This window comes from Amblyomma americanum, chromosome 1 (genome assembly GCF_052857255.1).
Source record: "Amblyomma americanum isolate KBUSLIRL-KWMA chromosome 1, ASM5285725v1, whole genome shotgun sequence".
In the NCBI taxonomy this organism is placed as follows: Eukaryota; Metazoa; Arthropoda; class Arachnida; order Ixodida; family Ixodidae; genus Amblyomma; species Amblyomma americanum.
In genome coordinates, this window is record NC_135497.1 from 286,870,506 (window position 1) to 286,888,769 (window position 18,264).

The window sequence follows — 18,264 nt, forward strand, 5'->3', positions numbered from 1 at the left end:
ATAGACATGCACCTACCTTAGGCGACCTGCTCCGACCTCAAATCCGCCACGGCCAGAGTGGGAGGGGGAAGCTGCGGAGTAAAAATCCACCTGCACCGTGGAACCTTATGGCTGGGGACGTGGCCCTGTAAAAGAACGGCACCGTGCTCTTTATGTACTATAAAAGGCTGTACGTGCACAAAAAGAGCAAAGCAGGTTCTGTACACCCTTAAGCAGACGTTTACTTCGTATTCATGTAAACGCGACTATAGACATGCACCTACCGTAGGCAATCTGCTGCGACCTGGAATCCACCACGGCCAGAGAGGGAGCTGCGGAGAAAAGGTCCGCCGTCACCGTGGAACCTTAAGGCTGGAGATGTGGCCCTGTAAAAGAATGGCACCATACTCTTTATGTACTATAAAAGGCTGTACGTGCACAAAAAGAGGAAAGCAGCTACTGTACTCCCTTAAGCAAGCGTTTACTTTGTATTCATGTAAACGCGACTATAGACATGCACCTACCGTAGGCAATCTGCTGCGACCAGGAATCCTCCACGGCCATAGGGGGGCAGCTGCGGAGAAAAGGTCCGCCGTCACCGTGGAACCTTAAGGCTGGAGATGTGGCCCTGTAAAAGAACGGCACCGTACTCTTTGTGTACTATAAAACGCCGTCGCGCATAAATAGAGGAAAGCAGCTACTTTTCTCTCTTAAACAGGCGTTTACTTCGTACTCATGTAAACGCGACAATAGACATGCACCTACCTTAGACGACCTGCTCCGACCTCAAATCCACCACGGCCAGAGTGGGAGGGGGAAGCTGCGGAGTAAAAATCCACCTCCACCGTGGTACCTTACGGCTGGGGACGTGGCCCTGTAAAAGAACGGCACCGTGCTCTTTATGGACTATAAAACGCTGTACATGCACAAAAAGAGGAAAGCAGGTTCTGTACACCCTTAAGAACGTTTACTTCGTATTCATGTAAACGCGACTATAGACATGCACCTACCGTAGGCAATCTGCTGCGACCAGGAATCCTCCACGGCCATAGGGGGCAGCTGCGGAGAAAAGGTCCGCCGTCACCGTGGAACCTTAAGGCTGGTGAAGTTGCCCTGTAAAAGAACGGCACCGTACTCTTTATGTACTATAAATCACTGTACGTGCACAAAAAAAGGAAAGCAGCTTCTGTACTCTCTTAAGCAGACGTTTACTTCGTATTCACGTAAGCGCGACAATAGACATGCACCTACCTTAGGCGACCTGCTCCGACCTCAAATCCACCATGGTCAGAGGGGGCAGCTGCGGAAAAAAACATCCGCCGTCACCGTGGAACCTTAAGGCTGAGGACGTGGCCCTGTAAAAGAACGGCACCGTACTCTTTATGTACTATAAAACGCCGTCGCGCATAAAGAGGAAAGCAGCTACTTTTCTCTCTTAAACAGGCATTTACTTCGTACTCATGTAAACGCGACAATAGACATGCACCTACCTTAGGCGACCTGCTCCGACCTCAAATCCGCCACGGCCAGAGTGGGAGGGGGAAGCTGCGGAGTAAACATCCACCTCCACCGTGAAACCTTACGGTTGGGGACGTGGCCCTGTAAAAGAACGGCACCGTGCTCTTTATGGACTATAAAACGCTGTACATGCACAAAAAGAGGAAAGCAGGTTCTGTACACCCTTAGGCAGACGTTTACTTCGTATTCATGTAAACGCGACTATAGACATGCACCTACTATAGGCAATCTGCTGCGACCTGGAATCCACCACGGCCAGAGGGGGCAGCTGCGGAGAAAAGGTCCGCCGTCACCGTGCAACCTTAAGGCTGGAGATGTGGCCCTGTAAAAGAATGGCACCATACTCTTTATGTACTCTAAAATGGTGTATGTGCACAAAAGGAGGAAAGCAGCTACTGTACTCCCTTAATCAAGCGTTTACTTCGTATTCACATATGCGCGACTACAGACATCACATACCGTGGGCAATCTGCTGCGACCTCGAATCCACCATAGCCAGAGGGGGGCAGCTGCGGACAAATGGTCCGCCGTCACTGTGGAACCTTAAGGCTGGTGACGTGGCCCTGTAAAATAACGGCGCCTTGCTCTTTAATGACTATAAAACGCCGTACGCGCACAAAAAGTCTAAAGCAGCTGCTGTACTCAAGCAGCCCTTTACTTCGTATACACGTAAGCACGACTACAGACATGCACCTACCGTAGCCAATCTGCTCCGATGTCGAATCACCATGGCAAGACGGGGGAGCTGCGGAAAGTCCACCGCCACTGTGGAACCTTACGGCTGGTGACGTGGCCCTGTAAAAGAACGGCACCATGCATTTTATCGTCTATAAAACGCCGTACCCACCGAAAAAGAGGAAAGCAGCTACTGTACTCCCTTAAGCAAGCGTTTACTTCGTATTCATGTAAACGCGACTATAGACATGCACCTACCGTAGGCAATCTGCTGCGACCAGGAATCCTCCACGGCCATAGGGGGGCAGCTGCGGAGAAAAGGTCCGCCGTCACCGTGGAACCTTAAGGCTGGTGAAGTGGACCTGTAAAAGAACGGCCCCGTACTCTTTATGTACTATAAATCACTGTACGTGCACAAAAAAAGGAAAGCAGCTTCTGTACTCTCTTAAGCAGACGTTTACTTCGTATTCACGTAAGCGCGACAATAGACATGCACCTACCATAGGCGACCTGCTCCGACCTCAAATCCACCACGGTCAGAGGGGGCAGCTGCGGAAAAAAACATCCGCTGTCACCATGGAACCTTAAGGCTGGGGACGTGGCCCTGTAAAAGAAGGGCACCGTACTCTTTATGTTCTATAAAACGCCGTCGCGCATAAAAAGAGGAATGCAGCTACTTTTCTCTCTTAAACAGGCGTTTACTTCGTACTCATGTAAACGCGACAATAGACATGCACCTACCTTATACGACCTGCTGCGACCTCAAATCCGCCACGGCCAGAGTGGGAGGGGGAAGCTGCGGAGTAAAAATCCACCTCCACCGTGGAACCTTACGGCTGGTTACGTGGCCCTGCAAAATAACGGCACCGTGCTCTTTATGGACTATAATACGCTGTACATGCACAAAAAGAGGAAAGCAGGTTCTGTACACCCTTAACAAGACGTTTACTTCGTATTCATGTAAACGCGACTATAGACATGCACCTACCGTAGGCAACCTGCTGCGACCTGGAATCCACTACGGCCAGAGGGGGGCAGCTGCGTAGAAAAGGTCCGCCGTCACCGTGGAACCTTAAGGCTGGAGATGTGGCCCTGTAAAAGAATGGCACCATACTCTTTATGTACTATAAAAGGCTGTACGTGCACAAAAAGAGGAAAGCAGGTTCTGTACACCCTTAAGCAGACGTTTACTTCGTATTCATGTAAACGCGACTATAGACATGCACCTACCGTAGGCAACCTGCTGCGACCTGGAATCCACTACGGCCAGAGGGGGGCAGCTGCGTAGAAAAGGTCCGCCGTCACTGTGGAACTTTAAGGCTGGAGATGTGGCCCTGTAAAAGAATGGCACCATACTCTTTATGTACTATAAAAGGCTGTACGTGCACAAAAGGAGGAAAGCAGCTACTGTACTCCCTTAATCAAGCGTTTACTTCGTATTCACATAAGCGCGACTACAGACATCACATACCGTGGGCAATCTGCTGCGACCTCGAATCCACCATGGCCAGACGGGGGCAGCTGCGGACAAATGGTCCGCCGTCACTGTGGAACCTTAAGGCTGGTGACGTGGCCCTGTAAAATAACGGCACCTTATCTCTTTAGTGACTATAAAACGCCGTACGCGCACAAAAAGGCTAAAGCAGCTGCTGTACTCAAGCAGCCCTTTACTTCGTATACACGTAAGCACGACTACAGACATGCACCTACCGTAGCCAATCTGCTCCGATGTCGAATCACCATGGCAAGATGGTGGAGCTGCGGAAAGTCCACCGCCACTGTGGAACCTTACGGCTGGTGACGTGGCCCTGTAAAAGAACGGCACCATGCATTTTATCGTCTATAAAATGCCGTACCCGCCGAAAAAGAGGAAAGCAGCTACTGTACTCCCTTAAGCAAGCGTTTACTTCGTATTCATGTAAACGCTACTATAGACATGCACCTACCGTAGGCAATCTGCTGCGACCAGGAATCCTCCACGGCCATAGGGGGGCAGCTGCGGAGAAAAGGTCCGCCGTCACCGTGGAACCTTAAGGCTGGTGAAGTGGCCCTGTAAAAGAACGGCACCGTACTCTATGTACTATAAATCACTGTACGTGCACAAAAAAAGGAAAGCAGCTTCTGTACTCTCTTAAGCAGACGTTTACTTCGTATTCACGTAAGCGCGACAATAGACATGCACCTACCATAGGCGGCCCGCTCCGACCTCAAATCCACCACGGTCAGAGGGGGCAGCTGCGGAAAAAAACATCCGCTGTCACCTTGGAACCTTAAGGCTGGGGACGTGGCCCTGTAAAAGAACGGCACCGTACTCTTTATGTACTATAAAACGCCGTCGCGCATAAAAAGAGGAAAGCAGCTACTTTTCTCTCTTAAACAGGCGTTTACTTCGTACTCATGTAAACGCGACAATAGACATGCACCTACCTTAGGCGACCTGCTCCGACCTCAAATCCGCCACGGCCAGAGTGGGAGGGGGAAGCTGCGGAGTAAAAATCCACCTCCACCGTGGAACCTTAGGGCTGGGGACGTGGCCCTGTAAAAGAACGGCACCGTGCTCTTTATGTACTATAAAAGGCTGTACGTGCACAAAAAGAGCAAAGCAGGTTCTGTACACCCTTAAGCAGACGTTTACTTTCTATTCATGTAAACGCGACTATAGACATGCACCTACCGTAGGCATTCTGCTGCGACCTGGAATCCACCATGGCCAGAGGGGGGCAGCTGCGGACAAATGGTCCGCCGTCACTGTGGAACCTTAAGGCTGGTGACGTGGCCCTGTAAATTAACGGCACCTTGCTCTTTAGTGACTATAAAACGCCGTACGCGCACAAAAAGGCTAAAGCAGCTGCTGTACTCAAGCAGCCCTTTACTTCGTATACACGTAAGCACGACTACAGACAAGCACCTACCGTAGCCAATCTGCTCCGATGTCGAATCACCACGGCAAGACGGGGGAGCTGCGGAAAGTCCACCGCCACTGTGGAACCTTACGGCTGGGGACGTGGCCCTGTAAAAGAATGGCACCATGCTTTTTATCGTCTATAAAACGCCGTACCCGCCGAAAAAGAGGAAAGCAGCTACTGTACTCCCTTAAGCAAGCGTTAACTTCGTATTCATGTAAACGCGACTATACACATGCACCTACCGTAGGCAATCTGCTGCGACCAGGAATCCTCCACGGCCATAGGGGGGCAGCTTCGGAGAAAAGGTCCGCCGTCACCGTGGAACCTTAAGGCTGGAGATGTGGCCCTGTAAAAGAACGGCACCATACTCTTTATGTACTATAAAAGGCTGTACGTGCACAAAAGGAGGAAAGCAGCTTCTGTACTCTCTTAAGCAGACGTTTACTTCGTATTCACGTAAGCGCGACAATAGACATGCAATTACCTTAGGCGACCTGCTCCGACCTCAAATCCACCACGGTCAGAGGGGGCAGCTGCGGAAAAAAACATCCGCCGTCACCGTGGAACCTTAGGGCTGGGGACGTGGCCCTGTAAAAGAACGGCACCGTACTCTTTATGTACTATAAAACGCCGTCGCGCATAAAAAGAGGAAAGCAGCTACTTTTCTCTCTTAAACAGGCATTTACTTCGTACTCATGTAAACGCGACAATAGACATGCACCTACCTTAGGCGACCTGCTCCGACCTCAAATCCGCCACGGCCAGAGTGGGAGGGGGAAGCTGCGGAGTAAACATCCACCTCCACCGTGGAACCTTACGGTTGGGGACGTGGCCCTGTAAAAGAACGGCACCGTGCTCTTTATGGACTATAAAACGCTGTACATGCACAAAAAGAGGAAAGCAGGTTCTGTACACCCTTAAGCAGACGTTTACTTCGTATTCATGTAAACGCGACTATAGACATGCACCTACCATAGGCAATCTGGTGCGACCTGGAATCCACCACGGCCAGAGGGGGCAGCTGCGGAGAAAAGGTCCGCCGTCACCGTGGAACCTTAAGGTTGGAGATGTGGCCCTGTAAATGAATGGCACCATACTCTTTATGTACTCTAAAAGGGTGTACGTGCACAAAAGGAGGAAAGCAGCTACTGTACTCCCTTAATAAGCGCGACTACAGACATCACATACCGTGGGCAATCTGCTGCGACCTCGAATCCACCATGGCGAGAGGGGGGCAGCTGCGGACAAATGGTCCGCCGTCACTGTGGAACCTTAAGGCTGGTGACGTGGCCCTGTAAAATAACGGCACCTTGCTCTTTAGTGACTATAAAACGCGGTACGCGCACAAAAAGTCTAAAGCAGCTACTGTACTCAAGCAGCCCTTTACTTCGTATACACGTAAGCATGACTACAGACATGCACCTACCGTAGCCAATCTGCTCCGATGTCGAATCTCCATGGCAAGACGGGGGAGCTGCGGAAAGTCCACCGCCACTGTGGAACCTTACGGCTGGTGACGTGGCCCTGTAAAAGAACGGCACCATGCATTTCATCGTCTATAAAACGCCGTACCCGCCGAAAAAGAGGAAAGCAGCTACTGTACTCCCTTAAGCAAGCGTTTACTTTGTATTCATGTAAACGCGACTATAGACATGCACCTACCGTAGGCAATCTGCTGCGACCAGGAATCCTCCACGGCCATAGGGGGGCAGCTGCGGAGAAAAGGTCCGCCGTCACCGTGGAACCTTAAGGCTGGTGAAGTGGCCCTGTAAAAGAACGGCACCGTACTCTTTATGTACTATAAATCACTGTACGTGCACAAAAAAAGGAAAGCAGCTTCTGTACTCTCTTAAGCAGACGTTTACTTCGTATTCACGTAAGCGCGACAATAGACATGCACCTACCATAGGCGACCTGCTCCGACCTCAAATCCACCACGGTCAGAGGGGGCAGCTGCGGAAAAAAACATCCGCTGTCACCATGGAACCTTAAGGCTGGTGACGTGGCCCTGTAAAAGAACGGCACCGTACTCTTTATGTACTATAAAACGCCGTCGCGCATAAAAAGAGGAAAGCAGCTACTTTTCTCTCTTAAACAGGCGTTTACTTCGTACTCATGTAAACGCGACAATAGACATGCACCTACCTTAGACGACCTGCTCCGACATCAAATCCGCCACGGCCAGAGCGGGAGGGGGAAGCTGCGGAGTAAAAATCCACCTCCACCGTGGAACCTTACGGCTGGGGACGTGGCCCTGCAAAAGAACGGCACCGTGCTCTTTATGGACTATAAAACGCTGTACATGCACAAAAAGAGGAAAGCAGGTTCTGTACACCCGTAACAAGACGTTTACTTCGTATTCATGTAAACGCGACTATAGACATGCACCTACCGTAGGCAATCTGCTGCGACCTGGAATCCACCACGGCCAGAGGGGGCAGCTGCGGAGAAAAGGTCCGCCGTCACTGTGGAACTTTAAGGCTGGAGATGTGGCCCTGAAAAAGAATGGCACCATACTCTTTATGTACTATAAAAGGCTGTACGTGCACAAAAGGAGGAAAGCAGCTACTGTTCTCCCTTATTCAAGCGTTTACTTCGTATTCACATAAGCGCGACTACAGACATCACATACCGTGGGCAATCTGCTGCGACCTCGAATCCACCATGGCCAGAGGGGGGCAGCTGCGGACAAATGGTCCGCCGTCACTGTGGAACCTTAAGGCTGGTGACGTGGCCCTGTAAAATAACGGCACCTTATCTCTTTAGTGACTATAAAACGCCGTACGCGCACAAAAAGGCTAAAGCAGCTGCTGTACTCAAGCAGCCCTTTACTTCGTATACGCGTAAGCACGACTACAGACATGCACCTACCGTAGCCAATCTGCTCCGATGTCGAATCACCATGGCAAGATGGGGGAGCTGTGGAAAGTCCACCGCCACTGTGGAACCTTACGGCTGGTGACGTGGCCCTGTAAAAGAACGGCACCATGCATTTTATCGTCTATAAAACGCCGTACACGCCGAAAAAGAGGAAAGCAGCTACTGTACTCCCTTAAGCAAGCGTTTACTTCGTATTCATGTAAACGCGACTATAGACATGCACCTACCGTAGGCAATCTGCTGCGACCAGGAATCCTCCACGGCCATAGGGGGGCAGCTGCGGAGAAAAGGTCCGCCGTCACCGTGGCACCTTAAGGCTGGTGAAGTGGCCCTGTAAAAGAACGGCACCGTACTTTTTATGTACTATAAATCACTGTACGTGCACAAAAAAAGGAAAGCAGCTTCTGTACTCTCTTAAGCAGACGTTTACTTCGTATTCACGTAAGCGCGACAATAGACATGCACCTACCATAGGCGGCCCGGTCCGACCTCAAATCCACCACGGTCAGAGGGGGCAGCTGCGGAAAAAAAATCCGCTGTCACCATGGAACCTTAAGGCTGGGGACGTGGCCCTGTAAAAGAACGGCACCGTACTCTTTATGTACTATAAAACGCCGTCGCGCATAAAAAGAGGAAAGCAGCTACTTTTCTCTCTTATACAGGCGTTTACTTCGTACTCATGTAAACGCGACAATAGACATGCACCTACCTTAGACGACCTGCTCCGACCTCAAATCCGCCACGGCCAGAGTGGGAGGGGGAAGCTGCGGAGTAAAAATCCACCTCCACCGTGGTACCTTACGGCTGGGGACGTGGCCCTGCAAAAGAACGGCACCGTGCTCTTTATGGACTATAAAACGCTGTACATGCACAAAAAGAGGAAAGCAGGTTCTGTACACCCTTAACAAGACGTTTACTTCGTATTCATGTAAACGCGACTATAGACATGCACCTACCGTAGGCAACCTGCTGCGACCTGGAATCCACTACGGCCAGAGGGGGGCAGCTGCGTAGAAAAGGTCCGCCGTCACCGTGGAACCTTAAGGCTGGAGATGTGGCCCTGGAAAAGAATGGCAACATACTCTTTATGTACTATAAAAGGCTGTACGTGCACAAAAGGAGGAAAGCAGCTACTGTACTCCCTTAATCAAGCGTTTACTTCGTATTCACATAAGCGCGACTACAGACATCACATACCGTGGACATCTGCTGCGACCTCGAATCCACCATGGCCAGAGGGGGGCAGCTGCGGACAAATGGTACGCCGTCACTGTGGAACCTTAAGGCTGGTGACGTGGCCCTGTAAATTAACGGCACCTTGCTCTTTAGTGACTATAAAACGCCGTACGCGCACAAAAAGGCTAAAGCAGCTCCTGTACTCAAGCAGCCATTTACTTCGTATACACGTAAGCACGACTATAGACATGCACCTACCGTAGGCAATCTGCTGCGACCTGGAATCCACCACGGCCAGAGGGGGAGCTGCGGAGAAAAGGTCCGCCGTCACCGTGGAACCTTAAGGCTGGAGATGTGGCCCTGTAAAAGAATGGCACCATACTCTTTATGTACTATAAAAGGCTGTACGTGCACAAAAAGAGGAAAGCAGCTACTGTACTCCCTTAAGCAAGCGTTTACTTTGTATTCATGTAAACGCGACTATAGACATGCACCTACCGTAGGCAATCTGCTGCGACCAGGAATCCTCCACGGCCATAGGGGGGCAGCTGCGGAGAAAAGGTCCGCCGTCACCGTGGAACCTTAAGGCTGGAGATGTGGCCCTGTAAAAGAACGGCACCATACTCTTTATGTACTATAAAAGGCTGTACAAGCACAAAAGGAGGAAAGCAGCTGCTGTACTCCCTTAATCAAGCGTTTACTTCGTATTCACATAAGCGCGACTACAGACATGCACATACCGTAGGCAATATGCTGCGACCTCGAATCCACCATGGCCAGAGGGGGGCAGCTGCAGACAAAAGGTCCGCCGTCACCGTGGAACCTTAAGGCTGGTGAAGTGGCCCTGTAAAAGAACGGCACCGTACTCTTTATGTACTATAAATCACTGTACGTGCACAAAAAAGGAAAGCAGCTTCTGTACTCTCTTAAGCAGACGTTTACTTCGTATTCACGTAAGCGCGACAATAGACATGCACCTACCATAGGCGACCTGCTCCGACCTCAAATCCACCACGGTCAGAGGGGGCAGCTGCGGAAAAAAACATCCGCTGTCACCATGGAACCTTGAGGCTGGGGACGTGGCCCTGTAAAAGAACGGCACCGTACTCTTTATGTACTATAAAACGCCGTCGCGCATAAAAAGAGGAAAGCAGCTACTTTTCTCTCTTAAACAGGCGTTTACTTCGTACTCATGTAAACGCGACAATAGACATGCACCTACCTTAGACGACCTGCTCCGACCTCAAATCCGCCACGGCCAGAGCGGGAGGGGGAAGCTGCGGAGTAAAAATCCACCTCCACCGTGGAACCTTACGGCTGGGGACGTGGCCCTGCAAAAGAACGGCACCGTGCTCTTTATGGACTATAAAACGCTGTACATGCACAAAAAGAGGAAAGCAGGTTCTGTACACCCTTAACAAGACGTTTACTTCGTATTCATGTAAACGCGACTATAGACATGCACCTACCGTAGGCAACCTGCTGCGACCTGGAATCCACTACGGCCAGAGGGGGGCAGCTGCGTAGAAAAGGTCCGCCGTCACCGTGGAACCTTAAGGCTGGAGATGTGGCCCTGTAAAAGAATGGCACCATACTCTTTATGTACTATAAAAGGCTGTACGTGCACAAAAAGAGGAAAGCAGGTTCTGTACACCCTTAATCAGACGTTTACTTCGTATTCATGTAAACGCGACTATAGACATGCACCTACCGTAGGCAATCTGCTGCGACCTGGAATCCACCACGGCCAGAGGGGGCAGCTGCGGAGAAAAGGTCCGCCGTCACTGTGGAACTTTAAGGCTGGAGATGTGGCCCTGAAAGAGAATGGCACCATACTCTTTATGTACTATAAAAGGCTGTACGTGCACAAAAGGAGGAAAGCAGCTACTGTACTCCCTTAATCAAGCGTTTACTTCGTATTCACATAAGCGCGACTACAGACATCACATACCGTGGGCAATCTGCTGCGACCTCGAATCCACCATGGCCAGAGGGGGGCAGCTGCGGACAAATGGTCCGCCGTCACTGTGGAACCTTAAGGCTGGTGACGTGGCCCTGTAAAATAACGGCACCTTATCTCTTTAGTGACTATAAAACGCCGTACGCGCACAAAAAGGCTAAAGCAGCTGCTGTACTCAAGCAGCCCTTTACTTCGTATACGCGTAAGCACGACTACAGACATGCACCTACCGTAGCCAATCTGCTCCGATGTCGAATCACCATGGCAAGATGGGGGAGCTGCGGAAAGTCCACCGCCACTGTGGAACCTTACGGCTGGTGACGTGGCCCTGTAAAAGAACGGCACCATGCATTTTATCGTCTATAAAACGCCGTACCCGCCGAAAAAGAGGAAAGCAGCTACTGTACTCCCTTAAGCAAGCGTTTACTTCGTATTCATGTAAACGCGACTATAGACATGCACCTACCGTAGGCAATCTGCTGCGACCAGGAATCATCCACGGCCATAGGGGGGCAGCTGCGGAGAAAAGGTCCGCCGTCACCGTGGAACCTTAAGGCTGGTGAAGTGGCCCTGTAAAAGAACGGCACCGTACTCTTTATGTACTATAAATCACTGTACGTGCACAAAAAAAGGAAAGCAGCTTCTGTACTCTCTTAAGCAGACTTTTACTTCGTATTCACGTAAGCGCGACAATAGACATGCACCTACCATAGGCGGCCCGGTCCGACCTCAAATCCACCACGGTCAGAGGGGGCAGCTGCGGAAAAAAACATCCGCTGTCACCATGGAACCTTAAGGCTGGGGACGTGGCCCTGTAAAAGAACGGCACCGTACTCTTTATGTACTATAAAACGCCGTCGCGCATAAAAAGAGGAAAGCAGCTACTTTTCTCTCTTAAACAGGCGTTTACTTCGTACTCATGTAAACGCGACAATAGACATGCACCTACCTTAGACGACCTGCTCCGACCTCAAATCCGCCACGGCCAGAGCGGGAGGGGGAAGCTGCGGAGTAAAAATCCACCTCCACCGTGGAACCTTACGGCTGGGGACGTGGCCCTGCAAAAGAACGGCACCGTGCTCTTTATGGACTATAAAACGCTGTACATGCACAAAAAGAGGAAAGCAGGTTCTCTACACCCGTAACAAGACGTTTACTTCGTATTCATGTAAACGCGACTATAGACATGCACCTACCGTAGCCAACCTGCTGCGACCTGGAATCCACTACGGCCAGAGGGGGGCAGCTGCGTAGAAAAGGTCCGCCGTCACCGTGGAACCTTAAGGCTGGAGATGTGGCCCTGTAAATGAATGGCACCATACTCTTTATGTACTATAAAAGGCTGTACGTGCACAAAAAGAGGAAAGCAGGTTCTGTACACCCTTAAGCAGACGTTTACTTCGTATTCATGTAAACGCGACTATAGACATGCACCTACCGTAGGCAATCTGCTGCGAACTGGAATCCACCACGGCCAGAGGGGGCAGCTGCGGAGAAAAGGTCCGCCGTCACTGTGGAACTTTAAGGCTGGAGATGTGGCCCTGAAAAAGAATGGCACCATACTCTTTATGTACTATAAAAGGCTGTACGTGCACAAAAGGAGGAAAGCAGCTACTGTACTCCCTTAATCAAGCGTTTACTTCGTATTCACATAAGCGCGACAACAGACATCACATACCGTGGGCAATCTGCTGCGACCTCGAATCCACCATGGCCAGAGGGGGGCAGCTGCGGACAAATGGTCCGCCGTCACTGTGGAACCTTAAGGCTGGTGACGTGGCCCTGTAAAATAACGGCACCTTATCTCTTTAGTGACTATAAAACGCCGTACGCGCACAAAAAGGCTAAAGCAGCTGCTGTACTCAAGCAGCCCTTTACTTCGTATACGCGTAAGCACGACTACAGACATGCACCTACCGTAGCCAATCTGCTCCGATGTCGAATCACCATGGCAAGATGGGGGAGCTGCGGAAAGTCCACCGCCACTGTGGAACCTTACGGCTGGTGACGTGGCCCTGTAAAAGAACGGCACCATGCATTTTATCGTCTATAAAACGCCGTACCCGCCGAAAAAGAGGAAAGCAGCTACTGTACTCCCTTAAGCAAGCGTTTACTTCGTATTCATGTAAACGCGACTATAGACATGCACCTACCGTAGGCAATCTGCTGCGACCAGGAATCCTCCACGGCCATAGGGGGGCAGCTGCGGAGAAAAGGTCCGCCGTCACATTGGAACCTTAAGGCTGGTGAAGTAGCCCTGTAAAAGAACGGCACCGTACTCTTTATGTACTATAAATCACTGTACGTGCACAAAAAAAGCAAAGCAGCTTCTGTACTCTCTTAAGCAGACGTTTACTTCGTATTCACGTAAGCGCGACAATAGACATGCACCTACCATAGGCGGCCCGCTCCGACCTCAAATCCACCACGGTCAGAGGGGGCAGCTGCGGAAAAAAACATCCGCTGTCACCATGGAACCTTAAGGCTGGGGACGTGGCCCTGTAAAAGAACGGCACCGTACTCTTTATGTACTATAAAACGCCGTCGCGCATAAAAAGAGGAAAGCAGCTACTTTTCTCTCTTACACAGGCGTTTACTTCGTACTCATGTAAACGCGACAATAGACATGCACCTACCTTAGACGACCTGCTCCGACCTCAAATCCGCCACGGCCAGAGTGGGAGAGGGAAGCTGCGGAGTAAAAATCTACCTCCACCGTGGTACCTTACGGCTGGGGACGTGGCCCTGCAAAAGAACGGCACCGTGCTCTTTATGGACTATAAAACGCTGTACATGCACAAAAAGAGGAAAGCAGGTTCTGTACACCCTTAACAAGACGTTTACTTCGTATTCATGTAAACGCGACTATAGACACGCACCTACCGTAGGCAACCTGCTGCGACCTGGAATCCACTACGGCCAGAGGGGGGCAGCTGCGTAGAAAAGGTCCGCCGTCACCGTGGAACCTTAAGGCTGGAGATGTGGCCCTGGAAAAGAATGGCAACATACTCTTTATGTACTATAAAAGGCTGTACGTGCACAAAAGGAGGAAAGCAGCTACTGTACTCCCTTAATCAAGCGTTTACTTCGTATTCACATACCGTGGACATCTGCTGCGACCTCGAATCCACCATGGCCAGAGGGGGGCAGCTGCGGACAAATGGTCCGCCGTCACTGTGGAACCTTAAGGCTGGTGACATGGCCCTGTAAATTAACGGCACCGTACTCTTTATGTACTATAAATCACTGTACGTGCACAAAAAGAGGAAAGCAGCTTCTGTACTCTCTTAAGCAGACGTTTACTTCGTATTCACGTAAGCGCGACAATAGACATGCACCTACCTTAGGCGACCTGCTCCGACCTCAAATCCACCAAGGTCAGAGGGGGCAGCTGCGGAAAAAACATCCGCCGTCACCGTGGAACCTTAAGGCTGGGGACGTGGCCCTGTAAAAGAACGGCACCATACTCTTTATGTACTATAAAACGCCGTCGCGCATAAAAAGAGGAAAGCAGCTACTTTTCTCTCTTAAACAGGCGTTTACTTCGTACTCATGTAAACGCGACAATAGACATGCACCTACCTTAGGCGACCTGCTCCGACCTCAAATCCGCCACGGCCAGAGTGGGAGGGGGAAGCTGCGGAGTAAAAATCCACCTGCACCGTGGAACCTTATGGCTGGGGACGTGGCCCTGTAAAAGAACGGCACCGTGCTCTTTATGTACTATAAAAGGCTGTACGTGCACAAAAAGAGCAAAGCAGGTTCTGTACACCCTTAAGCAGACGTTTACTTCGTATTCATGTAAACGCGACTATAGACATGCACCTACCGTAGGCAATCTGCTGCGACCTGGAATCCACCACGGCCAGAGGGGGAGCTGCGGAGAAAAGGTCCGCCGTCACCGTGGAACCTTAAGGCTGGAGATGTGGCCCTGTAAAAGAATGGCACCATACTCTTTATGTACTATAAAAGGCTGTACGTGCACAAAAAGAGGAAAGCAGCTACTGTACTCCCTTAAGCAAGCGTTTACTTTGTATTCATGTAAACGCGACTATAGACATGCACCTACCGTAGGCAATCTGCTGCGACCAGGAATCCTCCACGGCCATAGGGGGGCAGCTGCGGAGAAAAGGTCCGCCGTCACCGTGGAACCTTAAGGCTGGAGATGTGGCCCTGTAAAAGAACGGCACCATACTCTTTATGTACTATAAAAGGCTGTACAAGCACAAAAGGAGGAAAGCAGCTGCTGTACTCCCTTAATCAAGCGTTTACTTCGTATTCACATAAGCGCGACTACAGACATGCACATACCGTAGGCAATATGCTGCGACCTCGAATCCACCATGGCCAGAGGGGGGCAGCTGCAGACAAAAGGTCCGCCGTCACCGTGGAACCTTAAGGCTGGTGAAGTGGCCCTGTAAAAGAACGGCACCGTACTCTTTATGTACTATAAATCACTGTACGTGCACAAAAAAGGAAAGCAGCTTCTGTACTCTCTTAAGCAGACGTTTACTTCGTATTCACGTAAGCGCGACAATAGACATGCACCTACCATAGGCGACCTGCTCCGACCTCAAATCCACCACGGTCAGAGGGGGCAGCTGCGGAAAAAAACATCCGCTGTCACCATGGAACCTTAAGGCTGGGGACGTGGCCCTGTAAAAGAACGGCACCGTACTCTTTATGTACTATAAAACGCCATCGCGCATAAAAAGAGGAAAGCAGCTACTTTTCTCTCTTAAACAGGCGTTTACTTCGTACTCATGTAAACGCGACAATAGACATGCACCTACCTTAGACGACCTGCTCCGACCTCAAATCCGCCACGGCCAGAGCGGGAGGGGGAAGCTGCGGAGTAAAAATCCACCTCCACCGTGGAACCTTACGGCTGGGGACGTGGCCCTGCAAAAGAACGGCACCGTGCTCTTTATGGACTATAAAACGCTGTACATGCACAAAAAGAGGAAAGCAGGTTCTGTACACCCTTAACAAGACGTTTACTTCGTATTCATGTAAACGCGACTATAGACATGCACCTACCGTAGGCAACCTGCTGCGACCTGGAATCCACTACGGCCTGAGGGGGGCAGCTGCGTAGAAAAGGTCCGCCGTCACCGTGGAACCTTAAGGCTGGAGATGTGGCCCTGTAAAAGAATGGCACCATACTCTTTATGTACTATAAAAGGCTGTACGTGCACAAAAAGAGGAAAGCAGGTTCTGTACACCCTTAATCAGACGTTTACTTCGTATTCATGTAAACGCGACTATAGACATGCACCTACCGTAGGCAATCTGCTGCGACCTGGAATCCACCACGGCCAGAGGGGGCAGCTGCGGAGAAAAGGTCCGCCGTCACTGTGGAACTTTAAGGCTGGAGATGTGGCCCTGAAAGAGAATGGCACCATACTCTTTATGTACTATAAAAGGCTGTACGTGCACAAAAGAAGGAAAGCAGCTACTGTACTCCCTTAATCAAGCGTTTACTTCGTATTCACATAAGCGCGACTACAGACATCACATACCGTGGGCAATCTGCTGCGACCTCGAATCCACCATGGCCAGAGGGGGGCAGCTGCGGACAAATGGTCCGCCGTCACTGTGGAACCTTAAGGCTGGTGACGTGGCCCTGTAAAATAACGGCACCTTATCTCTTTAGTGACTATAAAACGCCGTACGCGCACAAAAAGGCTAAAGCAGCTGCTGTACTCAAGCAGCCCTTTACTTCGTATACGCGTAAGCACGACTACAGACATGCACCTACCGTAGCCAATCTGCTCCGATGTCGAATCACCATGGCAAGATGGGGGAGCTGCGGAAAGTCCACCGCCACTGTGGAACCTTACGGCTGGTGACGTGGCCCTGTAAAAGAACGGCACCATGCATTTTATCGTCTATAAAACGCCGTACCCGCCGAAAAAGAGGAAAGCAGCTACTGTACTCCCTTAAGCAAGCGTTTACTTCGTATTCATGTAAACGCGACTATAGACATGCACCTACCGTAGGCAATCTGCTGCGACCAGGAATCATCCACGGCCATAGGGGGGCAGCTGCGGAGAAAAGGTCCGCCGTCACCGTGGAACCTTAAGGCTGGTGAAGTGGCCCTGTAAAAGAACGGCACCGTACTCTTTATGTACTATAAATCACTGTACGTGCACAAAAAAAGGAAAGCAGCTTCTGTACTCTCTTAAGCAGACTTTTACTTCGTATTCACGTAAGCGCGACAATAGACATGCACCTACCATAGGCGGCCCGGTCCGACCTCAAATCCACCACGGTCAGAGGGGGCAGCTGCGGAAAAAAACATCCGCTGTCACCATGGAACCTTAAGGCTGGGGACGTGGCCCTGTAAAAGAACGGCACCGTACTCTTTATGTACTATAAAACGCCGTCGCGCATAAAAAGAGGAAAGCAGCTACTTTTCTCTCTTAAACAGGCGTTTACTTCGTACTCATGTAAACGCGACAATAGACATGCACCTACCTTAGACGACCTGCTCCGACCTCAAATCCGCCACGGCCAGAGCGGGAGGGGGAAGCTGCGGAGTAAAAATCCACCTCCACCGTGGAACCTTACGGCTGGGGACGTGGCCCTGCAAAAGAACGGCACCGTGCTCTTTATGGACTATAAAACGCTGTACATGCACAAAAAGAGGAAAGCAGGTTCTCTACACCCGTAACAAGACGTTTACTTCGTATTCATGTAAACGCGACTATAGACATGCACCTACCGTAGCCAACCTGCTGCGACCTGGAATCCACTACGGCCAGAGGGGGGCAGCTGCGTAGAAAAGGTCCGCCGTCACCGTGGAACCTTAAGGCTGGAGATGTGGCCCTGTAAAAGAATGGCACCATACTCTTTATGTACTATAAAAGGCTGTACGTGCACAAAAAGAGGAAAGCAGGTTCTGTACACCCTTAAGCAGACGTTTACTTCGTATTCATGTAAACGCGACTATAGACATGCACCTACCGTAGGCAATCTGCTGCGAACTGGAATCCACCACGGCCAGAGGGGGCAGCTGCGGAGAAAAGGTCCGCCGTCACTGTGGAACTTTAAGGCTGGAGATGTGGCCCTGAAAAAGAATGGCACCATACTCTTTATGTACTATAAAAGGCTGTACGTGCACAAAAGGAGGAAAGCAGCTACTGTACTCCCTTAATCAAGCGTTTA

General features: G+C 50.8%; 1 long non-coding RNA gene across 1 annotated transcript; it reads right to left on the reverse strand.

The window, feature by feature from the left end:
- Positions 1 to 5,802: 5,802 nt before the first annotated feature.
- Positions 5,803 to 6,371, reverse strand: LOC144097777 (uncharacterized). The gene is made up of 3 exons (XR_013307096.1): positions 6,267 to 6,371; positions 6,051 to 6,153; positions 5,803 to 5,912 (listed from the first exon to the last, which is right to left on the reverse strand). It is a non-coding gene; the product is annotated as an uncharacterized LOC144097777 (long non-coding RNA).
- Positions 6,372 to 18,264: the final 11,893 nt, after the last annotated feature.